Genomic DNA, 12,522 nt, shown 5'->3' with positions numbered 1-12,522 from the left:
TCATTTGGATTATTAAAAAGTTAAGACAACTATTTCGTTATAGACAACTATTTCGTAATGAACATTCTGAAAATGCTTAATAAATGATTGACAAAAATGAAAAACCATATTCTAAAATGGGCATTTTAAAAATTTTCTCTTAAAAAAGTGTGTGTTTTATAGTTTTGAATCAAAATATATAAATCATACCATACCTTAGGTCCCTCGTACCTATGGATAGGAGTAGGCTTTCTTAGTCATTTTATGTCCCTACTTATTTTTTCCTACCACAACATTTTTCTAAGAGAAGTTATTTAGGCTATGTGTAGTGGAGGGGCTACAATTGGGGGCGAATTGTGACACGTAGCACCCAGTCAGCATGGAGTGAAAATTTGTTTTTAGGGTGTAATAGTGTAGGGGCTACAAGTTGGGCCCACAGTGTCTTTTTTTATTATTTTCTTTTTATAATTAAACTAATTAAATAAAAACCAATTTATTTAACTAATTAAATAAAAATGTATTAAAATTAAAAAATAAATACAAAAACTACAAATACACGAATAATAAAAATAAATTATAATAAAAAAACACACCAAAATAAAAATACACATAAAAATTTCTATAAAAAAACTAATCTATTCGTCTTCATCTTCGTCTTCGTCCCCGTCGTCGTCATACTCCTCCTCCTCGTCTTTGTCCTCGTACTCGTCTTCGTCCTCCTCAACGGGACGATTATCCCACACGTGTTGAACCAAATCCGCCTTCAGTTGGTTATGTATATCACTTGATGTGAGCTGGTGAATGTTATACGTTCGTTGGTCTTGGGTTGGTTCAGGGAACTATTCTGGAACGCTTCCTGGTGTATAGTGTTGACATATTGCTTTTCCCTCGTCTTCTAAAATCATATTATGCAATATGATACACGTATACATGGCATCGCTTATTTTTGCCAACGTCCATACACGACAAGGCTTTTTCACATAATGCCAACGTTTTTTTAGAACCCCGAAACACCTCTCGATATCCTTTCTCGTGGACTCTTGCTTCTTCTTAAAGTAATCTCTTTTTTCTTCGATAGGGTCTTGAAACGTCTTGACGATGATCGAGTACTCTGGATATATCCCATCTCCCAAATAGTATCTGTGACGATAGAAGGTATCGTTGGCATAAAACGGTAAGACCAGTATGCTACGGCTGATGTAATACTCTAACACGGGTGACGCGTTGAGAACGTTTATGTCGTTATTGGACCCGACTGAGCCGAAGTAGGTTGACCAAATCCAGAGGTCGTGTGAACAAATGGCTTGAAGACTAACCGTTGGCACTCCATGGTCACCACGAGTGTATTGACCTCGCCATGCGGTTGGACTGTTGGCCCACTCCCAATGCATGCAATCTATACTCCCGAACATGCCTGGAAAAGAATGTTTGCTTTCGTGTACATCATATATGCGAGTCAGGTCGTTTGAAGTAGGAATCCTCATATAACGACGAGAGTATAATTGTATTATCCCTATACAAATAAATTATTAAACAATATTTATATTAAAAACAATAGTTAATACAAACAATTTAAATATTACCGATGCAAAAATTCTCCAACGCATCTCTCGTTGTTTTCTCAGCCGTCTTTAAATACTCGTCATTGATATCAGTCGTGTTGCCGTATGCGAGGATGCGTATAGCCGAAGTACACATTTGGATGGCGGAGAATCCTAAATATCCTCTTGCATCGGGTTTCTGTTGAAATACTCATACTTCCACTCCATATCTCCAACGATGCGGAAAAATAAACGCTTGGACATCCGAAAACGACCTCGAATCATAGCGTCGTTAAATGTAGGTGTGTCGTCGAAGTAGATCTTCATCAAACGAGCGTTCGCTTGCGTACGATCCCGAAGGATATATGACCGTCTACGTGGTGCCGTAGATGGAGCAGAGCCGGACACCATGTTATTGGCGACGACCCGAACCGCGTTCGTGACCTCTAAATGCTCTTCCGCCACTTGTCGGTGAATCTGATGAATTCTTCGACTCTCGTTTATTAATTGATCCAAAATCTCGGCAGAGTTCGTGGAATCCGGGGAACTCATTGAGTTTGAAGAAGTATGAAAATAATAAAAATGATTTGTATTTTTATGTTTGTGTTTGTGTATGATAGGGTGAAAATGGTTAGATAAAGTTTGATATATATATATATATATATATATATATTAAGTTTTTAAATTAATTTTTTTTATATATAGCCGTTACCCAACGGTATTATTATTATTATATTATTATTTCTCCATCTTCTCAGGCGACAATAATACCCCGCCCCCGCCAATTTCGCCCAGGGTGGCGGTGTTCCACCCTAAAATCGCCCCAAAGTCGCCCTTTTTCTCGCCCACTACGTTTGGCCTAATAGATATTATATATTATCAGTTAGTTTCTTTTACATGCTCGTTTGGTTAGTGTAGATATGTTACAATTGATATGCAATAGGTATAACTTGTAGCACATGTTCTTTTGTTGTTTTGGCTTCACTTTTCCCTTTCCCGGATGTTGATTTCTAAGAACGATTGTTGAGGGATGATTTGAGAAGCAACATAGTAAACGATCTGTTTGAGTTTAATTGAATCGTTTTTTTTTTAGTGGAAGTTGTCATAGGCCGATTGGTTGCACAAGAACCGGTAGCTATCGGTGTCATCGAAGGCAAACAACGTTACTATGAAGGAAATCTCTGGTTTTGATGCTTTTTTTGTCTTAATTTGTATTGTATTTTTAGTATGATTTATTAGCTACTTTGTCAAATTACTAAGAGCATGTTTGGGATTGAGTTTGAAAAATGCTTATGGCTTTTCAAAAAGCCATTTTGAAAAGTCAGGTTTTGGGCCTTTGGAAAACTGTTTTTTAGCCTTTCAAAAAGCTAAAATAAGAAAGTTTTTTTTATGATTGCCAGAGTTTTTTACCAAGTAAGTGTAGTCAGGAAAAATATTTATCAAACAATATTTACCAAACAAGGGTACTTTAAAAAATAATTCCTAAAATGGGTGTTTTCTACTTTAATGTTTAAAAACAATTAAAAAAAACTCAACAAACTCATTCATCTTCTCCAACAATAACCCTAACAATTGAAATGAATAAATACATGCACTTGAAATAATAATTAGTTGGCAAAGTCTGATTAATTAACATCCAACAAATATTGTTTCATATGAAGACTAATAATTAAACATTCAAATTAATTAAAAAATATGAATACAATCAAATATTTTTTTTTTTGAATCCCACAACTTGAACTGACGCGGCCGTAAATAGCCGGAAGAACAAAAACATGCACCGCCATAGATAGACCGCCACTGAAATCCGCCTGACAGTCGGAATCGAAATCGACGTTTGTGGTGGCGCGACAGTGAACTGCCGGAAGAACACAAACTTGTTGCCGTCGTGAACCGCAATTGACAGCCGGCTAACCGTCATAATTGGAATCGAGGCTTGCAGTGACGCCACCATGAAATGTCGGAATCATAATCGAGTTTTTCATGTCAGTTTTGAATTAGGGTGACAAGTAAATTAGGGTAAGTGTTAGAGAAGATGAAGTAATGGGAGTTTTTTTTAATTGTTTTAAACATTAATGTAGAAAACACCCGATTTGAGAATTATTTTTCAAAGTACCCTTATTTAGTAAATATTTTTTCTAACTACACTTATTATGTAAAAAACTCTGATTGCCAAACACATTTAAACTTATTGGCCTTTTGAAAACACTAATAAGCCAATAAACATTTTTCAAACTCAATCCCAATCATGCCCTAATAATAGTGTTTTAGTGATTGTGTACCGCCATATTGAAGACCTACTTCAATAACCCCAGTTGATATCGGAAGAATGAGAAATAATAACTGTTCGATCACTTTCGACGTGTATGTAAATATTAAGCTCTTATTAGGTTAATCATGTGCATATTTAGTTTTATATCGAAAATGTTGACCAACTTTATTTAATTGTAGGGCGTTATCAGTGAGATCAATTAGGAACAGTTTGTCTACAAAGTGAGATGGAATATGTTGCATCGGTAAAAGCTTTTGGGGGATACAAAGCTTGGAGATTGGTAGAGCAAAACGAGGGTCCAAATGTGAGCGTGATAAGATGACTTTAGCAAGATCATTACACACCCTCATCCTTTGATGCGATATGTTTGAAGTGATACAATTCTTACTTTAATATTTATTAAAGCAGCCCTATTATGAAACACCGGAGGAAGGAGGTGTGGCGCCTGCGTAATCTTGGTGGGGAGGGGAGAAAGACAGAGAGCGGCGTTTGTAATTGTATATTTGTTTAATAGTTTGGTTTGTGAAACCCTAAAAGACTGCATAAAAAATAAAGAAAAAGTATTGTAAAACGGATTTGAAGCTGTGACCTTAATTTAACCAAATCAAAGAGTTACCCACCAAACCAATAGCTTAAATTCTTAACAAGATGGTTCCTTTTTAATTTATAAGATGCTTTACTCTGTTATTTTCTGTATACTAGTACACTATTATTTCAAAACTCAAATGTTTTCCTAAAACCACCCGTTAAAAAGGTGAAACCGTTCATACAGCCACATCACTACTAAATCTTACACTGGTCACTCACTCCCACCAAATGTATGCATTTGAGTTGGATAATGCAATTGTTAAATTGTCTACCCTCCCTCTTTAGCTAGATCTTTTTGTATCAAATGTATAAAAAATATTATGTATCTACGTTTATTGTAACTATAATTTTATTTGCTTTATGGTTTATTATATAATTTATATATTCATAATTTTGTAACATAGTTTAATGGCCCTTCAATTATAATAAATCTTCATTTACTTTTACAAAATTATTTTTTTCTAACAGATATGTCATCTAACGGTTCATTCAGTGTAGTCAGTTTGGACGACTTTACAAACGTGGTCGATAATTCGTGGTAATTAATCGCTAATATCTTTCTAAACTTTGTCACGAATAAGATTACCTGCTAGCAAATTTTGACCATTGGTTATCGACGGATACCTAACGTACACAATTGTCGGTAATAGTCATTAATTTAGTAATATTTATTATTGATGTCGACACTTTTAATTTATATATGGAGCGTAACTTGGATTTTTGCATAATTTTATATGGATGATGTCACTACTCACTACCAATGTTTCTCAATCTACGGTTACAAGTTATACAATCACCTATAGAGTTGTAAGAATATACAATTTAAAAATATGTTTTGCTCTACTAAGCGAATGCACAGAAGTTACATAATACAAGTATTTATTAGTAAATTATTTATTTGAGAAATTAAACAAAATATTTTGGGAATGTTTAGGGTTGTTTGGTACAGTTTTAATGATCACTAAAAGATTATCGTTTAATGATTAAAATTTAAGTTTAAGTCTAAATGATTAAGAGATAATTTTTTTTAACTATTTAAACTTAATATTCCCTTTAACTGTTAAAAAGGGTATTATTAAACAACCTTATATCCAATGCACTTCCAAGTGCAGCTATCTTTTGGTTTTTCATTTTTCTTCATTTTTTTTTCTTTTTTCTTGCAATCAATAATAAATTACATAATTAAATATTGAAAAGTAAGATAAAAATGTGCTTGTGTAAAATGATGATATGATATTCTGACTAGACCTACAAATGAGAAGGATGCGTTGCAGCGTTACGTACACTGTAAATGTTAAAACCTTTGGCTTAACGTAGTGGGCGATTTTGGTGGGGCGACTGGGGCGATTTTGGGGGGAACTCCGCCCCCCGGGCTATATTGGGGCGGGGGGCGGAGGGTTTTGTCGCCGGAAGGAGGAAAAGAATATTATTATTATATTACTATATGTGTGTGTAATATATATATATATATATGTTACTATTTGTAGCCCTTATACGATTACACCCAAAATACAAATTCTCATTCCTTGCTGACTGAACGCCACATGTCGCAATTCGCCACAATTTGTAACCCCTTCACTGTGCATAACTTTACAAAAGATAAAATTGTAAAAGGTCTTCAAATATGTTTTAACATTTGAATTTAACACCATCAAATATCAACAATCCAATCAATCACTCTTAACTTGAATGTCACACATAGCTGTTCTATAACTTCTATTTGCTAGTCATTTTCATTGCCCATCTCACGCATTCAAAGCACCTACCTCCACTTTGTCCAAAGTGAATGTTAATGACCAATATGGCCGTACCTCCACTTACTCGAGAAAATCAACGTGGACAACAAATCAAACAACCGATCTCTTCCTTTACTGATTGAAACCGATTAACTGGCCCTCCATACCCGTATCAGTGTTTGGCAATACATAATAATTACGGGTGAGCAAAATAAGGGTCGAACATTTGAAACCCAGTTAACCTACTCGTAAAACCCTTAATTAGACCCGAATATATAATATGGGTCGGGTAAAGGGTATTTAAATTTCACCTTAAAGGGTAAAATGGTTTCAAGGGTTCGACCCTTTTTCAAACCCTTGACCCGTTTACTAGTTTCTAGATAGATATACATCATATTCGCGATTAATATGAAATTTAGGAGATGATTGTATTTGATATATAATTCATCAGAAATTTCTCAATTACTAAGAAAAATAAAAATAGATGGTCATACTATTGATTGGAAACATATATCAGGAAATCACTGAATTGTTCTATACATGTAATTTGTGAATGTTAATATTATTTACATCAGTTCAAATGGTTGATAAACTTTCGAAGTTAGAGTGTACTATGTTATTAAATGAACGCATAATTGTTTTCAGGATTCATATATTAAAGTCATATATGAGATATGCAACTGGTAAATGCAAAAAAGTAGATGTGATTACCGCCTAAAAGGGTAAACAGTTGGACCATTGAAACCCTTATTTATACCAGACCCTTTTATTGGTTAGAGGGTAGGGTCTTGGGTCCACGTTTCTTCCTAAAAGGGTAAAGAGTCCGGATAAAGTATTAGGTAAAAGGGCCGGGTCTTACATTTTGAACAATCCTAATAATAATAATAATACTAATAAAAGAACCCAAACAATCATTTGTTCCTTCACCCACATAATCGGGTTCATGTAACCGAATCTCCAAATAAAGTGATGGCGTCGGTGTTGCCGACCAACCCGACTTATCCGATTGCTGAAGCCGAGAACGCCCCGGATAGTACCCTTTCGTAAATTTGACCGTTTGGAATTGTCTATTGTCAAGACTAAATAATCACAATTTATAAACTTGTGGGTTATGACTTATGACCGTGCATGTACGTGATTCAGTTACATTGATATTTGTATAATTCAAAAGAAAATAATTTTTCACCATATTTGAACTTTATTCCTCCTGTACGTTACTCTCTGTTGGGGATAGTATTAGCCTATCATATGTGACACATTATACACTTTGTATTTATATACATGTGTAGGGGTATTTTAGTTATTCTGTTTATGGTTTATTTGAGAGTTTGTTATATTCTTATTTCTCTATCTTGTATCTATTTCTTTTTTATCATGGCATCTATATATGTGGTCTTGCATTGTATCATCATTAACCATTCTGAGATTTTTAGCAGATTAATTCTAAATAAATGCCTCATGATTCCTTATAATATTCCTAAGAGCTATAATCCTTTTTAAAAGGTTCAACAAAAATGTGGATGATGCATAATTGAATGCTTTGCAAATGAATAAATTCAAGAGAAATAAATGTGGGGGTATTTGTGCAACAAGAAAAGATTGTAGCAGCTTGGGTGATGGAGTCATATGGGCTTTGTCATCTTTTGCTGGTTAACTGCAAGGCAAAACAAAACAAGCTTTCGGTTGATGTCTACCGTTGCGGTTGGCATGTCTCTTGTCTGGATTAATATACTTTTTATTTTTTAATTGTCATAATATATTTTATTTATTTATTTATTGTCGATAATAATGCAAATATGTTTTAATTTTTATTTATTTTCCATCAATGGCCGCTCGAACTAATCAAGAGACACATGACAGCTTTTGTTAAAACCAAGTTGATATGAAATTCCTTGATTTTCAGTTTTATTGTTGTAAAAACTATTAAACTTTTTTTAATAAAAAACCTTTGTTGTTGTTGGTATATAGTGGTCGATGTCGCCATTCTTTCATCATTTTCTCTTTTTAAGCAGCTTTTTTTATCTTTTCACCAATTGGTATGACAGGTATGTTATCCCATGGAGGGCGTTAATAAAATATATAAATTGAAATCAAGATTGTGTTGTAGTTTATGTAGTTATAACCAAATTTTCTGTTGCTGCAACCTTATCGTCCTGCCACTTGTCGATGCAAATGCATGCCAACAATTAGACACACATTACACATACCCGTCATTTGTATTTACTAATGCCGGTTTTCTAATATTTGAGTTTTTGTTTTTTACGTTCAAGGTTTTTCGTCCTTCATATGATCACGTATTCATTTTTTCACTCTGTAAAATGTGTTCGCCACTCACTCAGACTACTCAGACTAGGGGAGTTTAAAAAAATCAGAATCCGTATCCGTATTATCCGAAATCCGAAAATTCGGATTCCAGATAGTAATTTTGAGATAGTTTGGATATCCGAACTATCCGAAATATTAAATTTAATAGTTTTTTTTATTATACTCTATATACCCTAATTCATAAATATTAGAACAAAAGCCCTAACTCTACAACTGTCACACCACCTCCAGGCGTTTCTCACCTCCTTCTCATCTTCAGTGGAGGCGACCACCACCTCCTCTCAAAGGCGACGATGTCTATTCGTTCAGCATCAATTGTCGTGGCCCTCTCCTTGTTAGACAAAACCGGTGGAGGAACAAACACCAAGCTTTCTATCCAGATCTCAAGCCCTCCACCGTGGCCGTCTGCTTGTTAGATTGTTAACTAATTAACAACTTGTTTAAGTATTTGATAGTTGTTGTATTACAGACTTTGCTTTTGTTAGATTTTAGACTTTGTTTGAATCCTATATTGTTAGATCTTTTATTATTATTATTTTTCAGATTTTCGGATATCCATTTCACTATCCGAACGTATATCCGAAATTTCGGATATCCGAACCTCGAATAGTGAAATTTACTATCCGAAATGTTCGGATATCCAAAGTTCGGATATCCGAAACTCCGGATATCTGACTTTGAATATCCCTAACTTAGACCATTGAGAGTAGATACTTTTAAGTTTTAATGTTCCAAGCAGTTTTTTTTTAATTGTACCTTCAAATTGTTTTTACAATAATTGTATCTTAAAAACATCTTTAGAATCGCTTTTTCTTAACTATTCTTTATCTTTTTTTAAACTATTTAAATAAAGGGAAAATTCCCAAAATAAGCGTTTATGAAAACGATTTTCAGGTTTTAGGTGCCATTTACAAGAAATTCCCAAAATATGTATTATAAACTAGTCGTGACGAGTATTTTATGATTACACACGAGTAGTTTGTAGAACCAGTTAAAACATGCCACGTTCCCTTAAACTAACCGTAACGAGTAGGTTCACTAATCATTTGTTTGTCACGACTAAATAAGTTTCATGCCTCGTAATCAACGTTCACGAGTAATTCATAGGTCATTTAATCGCGACGACTAGTTTACCTGGTTTACATTGCCCACACGATTAGTTTATTAGTAGTTAACTCGCCGCGACTAGTTTAACCTTACAATCTACTCGTCGCGAGTAAAGAACTTATGAATTACTCGTGGGCGTTGATTACGAGGCATAAAAATTATTTAGTCGTGACTAGTAAATGTTAGTAAATCTGCTCGTTGCGGTTAGTTTAAGACACGTGTCAAGTTTTAATTAATTATACAAATTACACGTCACGACTAGATTATAATATCTATTTTGAGAATTTCTTGCAAATGACACCTAAAACCTGAAAGATGAAAGATGTTTTCATAAACGTTTATTTTAGGAATTTTCCCTTAAATAAATATGATGCATGAGTTGATATCCATTAACGTTTTAGTCAATTAATGTATTGAAAGTTCGTATTTGACGATTACTATGACCAAATGTTGTAGAAGCAAGGGGACGTGACCCCTGTCCACATGGCACTCAGGACATCACCAACCATTCATCCTTAAACATTGGGTACCACTTATTAAACTTTGAATATATATTATAAAATCATAAATTGTACGGTTATAATGAATGATATAAATACAGTACAATGACTAATATATAGAGATACTATTAAAATCAAATAATATGTAAGTTAATTGTGTGGAGATAATCACTCCAACATACTGAGCAAATATGATTTGCTCTTTCATAATCAATTGTGCTTTGGATAAAAATCTGTTAAGGATAATGTATCTAAATCTGTAATATAAGGTCTAGTGCTAAAACGATAATAGTGATTATGTAAATGAAAATGGAATGAACAACGTGATTTGTTGCGAGGAAAAACCCCCTGATCTTGTTTGGATCAAAGGAAAAAAACCTCGGGTGATGACAACTCGTCGATCACCAATTTATAAATCACAAAAAAGGGTTACAAGTGTTTTGGAGATTACGGTCAATCTTACAATGAATGCTAGTGTGTAGAGAGAAATATGAGTTTTGCTCTAGTGTGTGTGAATACAAGTGTCTTCTAATCGATCGTTATCTCGATATTTATAAAGTAAATTACAACTAACAATAATTCCTAACTATCCGCCACTCCTCCATAACTTCTCTAACGTTCATTGACCACGTGCTGGGAGCTTCTAGTAACGAACTTTGAGGTAGACTCAGTCAAAGAGTCATTGCTTTTGTTGAATAATACACGTGAAACAACTGTTAATAATATCAAATTCTGAGGATCCTTGATCTTGACAAGGCTCTAGAATTCTCAAGAGGATAATTGTTCCAGACACATCTTCAAGGATAACATATCCTTAGTATCGAAATTATCTGCCCTAACAATTAACCCCAAAATGGCGGGTATTTATGCTTTACAGCTGACATTTTGAAATTTGAATCTCCTGCAAAAAGTAGATGATTAGACAGTTTGCCAGAGATATTTACCATCCACCCCTTGATATTAATCATAACCGCCTATATATGTGATCCCTATATTTCTCTTATAACCACATATCCAGGCATATCATCAGGTATCCTTTATTCTCTCTGTATTTTCTTTATTTTGATAATAATGTCAGTCGCTTCGTCTTCTTCACCTCCATTTAAGCCGTCCGACCAATTCTCCGACGACTCCGGGTTGACGGAGATGCAGCCCCAAAACCTTATAGCCAATCCATCCATCAAAATCTGTAAGTTCACAGATCCTGAAATCGATAAGTTCCGTTCACTATTTCCACCGGAGACCGTGTTCCGACCATACAATTCCGGCGTCCGATGCGACATTTATTCTCAAACTTGGGTGTGTTTTTCAGCTTGTCGTTTTCTCATAGGCTATCGTTATTCGTTCCCTCCTTTCACTCAAAGCTTCTTCGATTCCACTGGCATATCCTACATCCAGGTTATGCCTATGCTTTGGAGAGTCCTCGGCACTATTGAAAGAATTACCGAAGAGGAAAACATCGACTTCGGCCTTCAAGAGTTGTTTCACCTTTATACCCTTACCACCCACGGTCCTGCCCGATTCATATTGAAATCCAAACCTCGACAACCCCATCCGATTCTGAAAGGTACCTTCAATGATTCCTTTTGGAGGAATCAGTTTTTCTTGGTGAAGCGTGACTCCATACCCGGTGGGACCGATTTGCCTTTAAAATGGGTCAGAAAGGGTAGGATCCTAGATCCTTAACAAAGATATGATCCATGATGATTGATCTAACCTTGAATCTTCTTTATTTTCAGGTGAAAACTTCGCTTCTTTGGCTAAGCTACCTGGAACAGAGGAGAAAACAAAATGGTTCGTTGCACTGGATCCTGAGGTTAGAACTTTTCAAGCCCGATTTGTTGAAGATTTTTGTGAGATCTCCTCAGACTCCAATATGTCAAGTAAGTTTAGTATAATAATACAAACTAAATAAAATTAGATAGAATACTTATCTATTGACTTAATCATGTAGGTGCCAAGAAGTCTTAAAAATCTGCTAGCAAGTTCTCCTTGGAGGACATCGATAGTATGGTTACCCCTAAAGATATTAAGAAAGAAGCTTTGAAGGCAGCAACCAGTTCTGAGCCGAAAACCGCAACTACCAGAGCCAAGTCAGCCGCTTCCAAGAGAAAGAGATCCTCTGAGCCTGAAACCCATTTCGATGTGGTCCTCACTGTAAGTACCCTGTATCATGCTTTTGGATTTAAGGATCCAATATCCTTCTAATCCTCACTTAACTGATGGTTACAAGCTATAAACGCTTTCAAAGATCATTATGAGAAGATAGTGAACCAGATGGGTGAGAAGCTGTATGGGATGGGAAATGTTGTGGTTTCCAAGGACAAAGCTTTGATCCAGCTTTCTAAGGACAAAAAAACAGTTGGAGGATCAACTATCCTTAGCAGAAGCCCAGCGCTAAGAAGAGGTGAAGCAGGCTACGGAAGAGGCTAAGATGTGGGCTGCTAGGTCGGTGTTTCAAGCGAGGATCAAGA

The sequence above is a fragment of the Bidens hawaiensis genome, unplaced genomic scaffold, assembly GCF_021521415.1.
Source record: "Bidens hawaiensis isolate Kalapana, Puna unplaced genomic scaffold, B.hawaiensis_p1.1 tig00007614_1, whole genome shotgun sequence".
Taxonomy (NCBI): Eukaryota; Viridiplantae; Streptophyta; class Magnoliopsida; order Asterales; family Asteraceae; genus Bidens; species Bidens hawaiensis.
Note: the sequence above shows the minus strand (reverse complement) of the source record.